The sequence below is a fragment of the Fulmarus glacialis genome, unplaced genomic scaffold (assembly GCF_000690835.1).
Source record: "Fulmarus glacialis isolate BGI_N327 unplaced genomic scaffold, ASM69083v1 scaffold18432, whole genome shotgun sequence".
Taxonomy (NCBI): domain Eukaryota; kingdom Metazoa; phylum Chordata; class Aves; order Procellariiformes; family Procellariidae; genus Fulmarus; species Fulmarus glacialis.
In genome coordinates, this window is record NW_009200010.1 from 2,030 (window position 1) to 7,267 (window position 5,238).

General features: G+C 39.1%; 1 protein-coding gene across 1 annotated transcript in view; it reads left to right on the forward strand.

The window, feature by feature from the left end:
* The first annotated feature begins 3,659 nt into the window (after positions 1-3,659).
* The window catches only part of KLHL31 (kelch-like family member 31), a 6,219-nt gene continuing 4,640 nt past the window's right edge, over positions 3,660-5,238 (forward strand). Inside the window, exon 1 of the mRNA XM_009573447.1 lies at positions 3,660-3,834. The gene's annotated coding sequence lies outside the window, so the exon portion shown is untranslated. The remainder of the gene's footprint in view (positions 3,835-5,238) is intronic.

Here is a 5,238-nt window from a genome sequence, read left to right on the forward strand (position 1 = left end):
AAAGAGTGAAACCAGAAAGAGAAATAGGCTTTGTATGAGCTAAGGAGAAGAGCTAGGTGAGAGTTTCGGGGGGGGATCGATGCGGGAGGGTTGGGTGGGCAAAATGAGGCAATGAACTGGGAGCAAGTGACCAAGTACTGGGGGAGGTCTGCCTCAAGGGGGAGGTCCGAGACCCATCTGTGGTTGGGTGTCTTGCTGAACACAGTTCCTCAAAGCCACCTTCTGTGAAATCAAGGCCTGTGTATTTGATCCTAAACAGTAGTAATTTGTACGTTTATTCAGCAGCTTAAAAAGAAAACCCATTTCTTTTCCAGCTTTTTATTGCAAAGACTGCAGCTCTCACTGAAATTCAATATGCTTTCACAGTATTTCCAATCTGCATAAGGAGCTTCAGCCTTCCTAAAGGCATTATTGGTGTGATTACTCAATACATTCAGATTAATGCATTTAAAGATATTTTTCGTAACTATTTATCATAGTGAACTGAATGTGGGCTTTGGGGGTGCATAGTATTTGGCTGAGTATACACAAATGGCTCAGAGCAAACAAAGCAGTCATGATCTAAAGCTGAGCCTGAGTTTTATTAACATCTTTAATTGACCAAGGTAGATCTCCACGTGGCCATGGCTGTGATGCTTGCATTCCACCAACAAATCAAAGCATGCTGACTTCAAAGAAAAGGCTTTACAGTTTCCAGAAAGAGTGCAGTAATGTTGTGCATGGATTAGAAAAGATGGTTATAATTGCCTTAAGGCCTGTCTTTGCTGATATAAGAACTTTGCCTATTGCTGATTCTGGAGCATGTGGAGCAAATAATAACAATTATTCTTGTTTATTGGGCTAAGAACAAATCTCTTGAAATGTTTGTGCTTTTTTCCCTTAAAAATGTTAAAACATTACTACATGACGGGCTACTGCTGTGTGGATTGATAATATTGTCCTTAGTAACTCACATAGACCAGTTGATTATGAAACAAATTAAATATTTTTTCCCCAAGATTCACTCATACCTAAAAGGATACAACTTGACAGGCTTAAGATATTGCCAAAAAATGTACTACCCCCTCTTTTAACTGAGAAGATAATTAATAACTTGATCGCAAGGACTTCAATCAATATCAAAATATTCTATAGTAATTAATTTCTATGCCATTGAAAAGGAAAGAATCGGAAAGACAACAGGTTATTTTCAAGATATAAAAGAAACAATGTTAAGAATATCTGAAAATTAAAAAACATATTAAATCAAAGTTTGGTTTAAAAAAAAAAATCATGATTTGCAGCTAATCCTGGTACTGTTTATTTTTTAAAAGACTTTGTTTTGTGCAAATTAATGGAAAATGAGAATGACTAGTTCCAAGACCAGCTTGCATGCCATATAATAGCCAAATGCGCTATCAGTTGTCCTCTGATCTTGAAGACCAAGTAACTAAAGGTTTTGTGTTTTTTGCCTTAATATACAACCAAAGTTTCACACCTATGGGATATGTTTGACTGCGTCAGCGTTAGTACATTGAGATGTTGAGGCATGCCGCACAAGGTGGTTATCTCTATACTGTACAGCTCAAAGCATGTTCAGCGTTTTCTGGAAATTAGAAATTGGTTTTGTATTTTCAGTGGGGATATTTCCCCATTGTTGTGTGTGTGGTTTTTTTCAACACTGAATCATACAAGGATGTTGGAAACACATTTGTAGAGAGTGAATAAGGCTTAAATTTATTTTACAGTGTGCTAGTAGATTTTAAAGATATGGTATGAAAATTAGAATAATCTTTTATTTTCTAAGATCATGACAGTGTATTCATTCTGGAGAAGAAGTGTCCCCTTTATTAAAAAAAAACCAAACCCTAACAGAAATAACAAAAGAAAAAAAGATATTCTTTCTCTGAAAAATGTTGGCTTTTTAGGACATCTTAAAATTATAAAAATTGATAAAAGTCTAGGCATGAGCTGTTAGAAAAGGGAACACTGAGTAACTCAGTTTCACTAGTATGTATATGTTTGGGAGTCTTGTTTTAGAAATATGCTTGTTCTAGCTAGGAAAAGTAATTTTTACAAATTCTTAAAACTCATGAAGCACAGTGGGGAATATATTCTTTGTGTAGAAATCATTACAGCTGATCCTGTTAAGACAGAGCTTCAAAAAAAGTTAAGGATAATTGTCCATGTAAGGAATTTTATAATTAGATTGAACTGATAAAATATTGAGATGTGTTAAAATGGTGATAGATGTCATCCTACATATTAAATTGATGTTATACTGAGTTGTATATTTGAGGCACTCTACACGTGAGAAAAAAAATACATAGTATAGTGAGGAGAAGTTCCTAAAACGTCTTAAAATAAGGCTTTGTGCTTAAGTTTTCACAGCTGTGGCCCTCTTTTTCGTAAGGAAAGCTGGTTACCTTGTTGCTGTTGGAAGGGCTTGGCTTTACATCCTTCTCCTTCACTCTGATTTCACACGTTTGATTGCCTCTCATTCCCTGTTTTGTTTTTTCCTTTTTATCTTGTAACTTTTTCTAACTCCACTAGCACAGTGATGCCCTTTTGTTCAGAATGACAAGTGTTATTTTGCAGCAGTAGTTGTAAAAGCCCATCCGAGCCTGAAGGAAATCGAATAAATCTACCAGATGAAGCATTACACAAAGTACAGCCAAGAGAAAATCTTCCCTTTCTCTGACTTCGACTTCCTCCAATATCCTTCCCTTCCCATGCAGTCACTCACACCTCTTTTATATCTCCCATGGGATGAAATTCACCTGGGATATGGAGGTTTGGCTTTATATTATTCCTGAGGTTGTCTGGCAAGAGGTGGAGGTAAACTATTCCAGTGTATGGTATAACCCACAAGTTAGGATACCTTCTTGCGAGACAGAATATCGAAGTTCACATCTCTCTGCAAATACATCGGGGGATATGAGCCAGTATCCTTGAAAGCCAAGGCAAATCTTTATGGAAGCAGGAACCTAACTCCAAGAAATAGGACGTGGCTGTGAATCCGCATCAGCTGGTCTCCTTTCCTCTGCCCAGAGTTAAGCACCAAAATCCTAAGAAAGTGGAACTAAAGTGCCAGCTTTTTCTTGGCATTTCCTGCTGGTTATTTTAGATCATAGAATTATATAATCACAGAATGGTTTGGGTTGGAAGGGACCTTCAAAGATCATCCAGTCCAACCCCCTCGCCATGGGACATCTTTCAGTAGGTCAGGTTGCTAATAGCCCCGTCCAGCCTGACCTTGAACACTTCCAGGGATGGGGCATCCACAGCTTCTCTGGGCAACGTGTTCTAGTGTCTCACCACCCTCATTGTAAAAAATATCTGCCTTATGTCCAATCTAAACCTGTCCCTCTCCCCAAGCATACTGGCTTTTGCCCAGGCACCCTACTTCTTTGAGGTGGGGAACTCAGTGGTCCACGCTACACTTACCTGGGACAATTATTACCTTCTGTGGATGTACCTACTTTCTTCACTTTCCCCTCCCTTTCCTGCCCTGTACCTGTGGATTTGCAGGATCTGGGCTTGTCCCCCCGGTTTCCGGAGGCCAGGCAGCCCGGGGAAGCTGAGCTCCCGTGGCGGGGCAGAGGCAGGGAGCGAGGCACGGAGAGGAGGGGTCATTTGAAAGAGCACCCGAGCGCAGGCTCCGGTCTCTTTTGCTGGCTGTGACAGCAAAGCGTCACACTGGAAACCACAAGCTTGGACTTACCAAGTGCCTCTGATCTTTCTCTCTCTTTTTTGCCACTTCTCCTCTCTTTTTTTCTTCTCATTTTCCCAAGGAAGAGGCATTTTCACTGACAGCTTCTTGGACAGCTCTGGGACACCATTTTTCTGAGGAGGGTAAGGGGTTTTTAACTCCTCGCTTTGATAATGGTTAGAAGTAACATTTTAAAGGAGGGGGGAAGGTTGTTTCTTTGAATGAATTGTTTTGGGACACTGAGTGTCCTTTCGCATGAGTTGTTCTTAAGCTGAAATAAACTAGGTGAACGCAAATGGCTATAGAAAACCAAATCATTCAGGGTTTTCAAAGTTCAGTAACTTGGATTTACTATAGGATCGTTTGATTTGTTTCACTGGTTTTGCATGTCCTGTCACTTATGTGCTTATACACTAAACTAGCTAGTGACATTTTTGATGATGGAAAAATATTTTTCACCAAAAAACATTGGAGAGTGGACATTTTTGAACAGAGAGCTTAAAATGTCACGGATTTAAATGAGTTCTGCAATGACGCAGAGAGACAATAAACATTAAGTGCTGCATGTATTAAAATTTTTAAGTTATGGGCCTCTAAAAATATTTAGAACCACAAATATGACTGCCAAAAGAATATGCCCTTGCCAGCTATAAAGTTGTGGCTATTAATATGCAAACCTATAACTGTGTGGGTAACATACAAAAACATCCAAAAGTTTCATTTTGCTTTTATTCTGTGTCAACAAATATACATGACACTTGGGATAGCATAGGTTTTTTGCAAAACAGTTGTGTTAAAGAACCAAAGTACACTAAAACACCAGCTATACCTTTGATTGAACCTGTCTTAAAATGGCAAGCTGCTGGGAGGTTGCTATTCTGGGAGGTGACTCTGATAGGTCTCAACAGATGCAGCTCCTGGAATGCAGCCGGAGCGGGGGGAGCCGGGCAGCAGCTGACCCCCGCACTGGCACACCGACATTTCGGGGATCGCAGCTCACGTCAGCACGGGCTGACACTGACACTTTCGGCACACATGGCCTTCTCCCTCGCCTGCTCTGCGCACGGTCGTCACCCTGCACCAGCAGCAAAAAAAATCCTGGAGCTCACAGGCAGCAATCATTCCTTTCTAAAATTAAATTACCGTTGTGTTACGTGTTGTGTGCTTAAGGAAAAACTGATGTGCTGAGATTTTAGATTGCAATATTACTGTTTTTTTATAAAGTTACCTAAAATAATCCAGTCATTTGTTTTATCATTAGATAGAATTTCTTCATGAACGAATGCAAGGATCAGAGAGAAAATTAGCTGGTGTAAATTGTTTTAAAATCAATGGATATATTGAAGATAAATGCTATATTTGAATATATTTGAATGCTGATTTCAGCAATTCTGTTTTAACTGTGTTATTGAAGATCAGTGTTTTCCTTCAAGGTGTAGTTGCATATACATATATTTATTTGAAATAATAAATTTCAAATTATTGAATTTTTGAAAATTACTTAGGGGCCATCTCACATTGCATTTGACAAAAACTTGGCTCTTCAT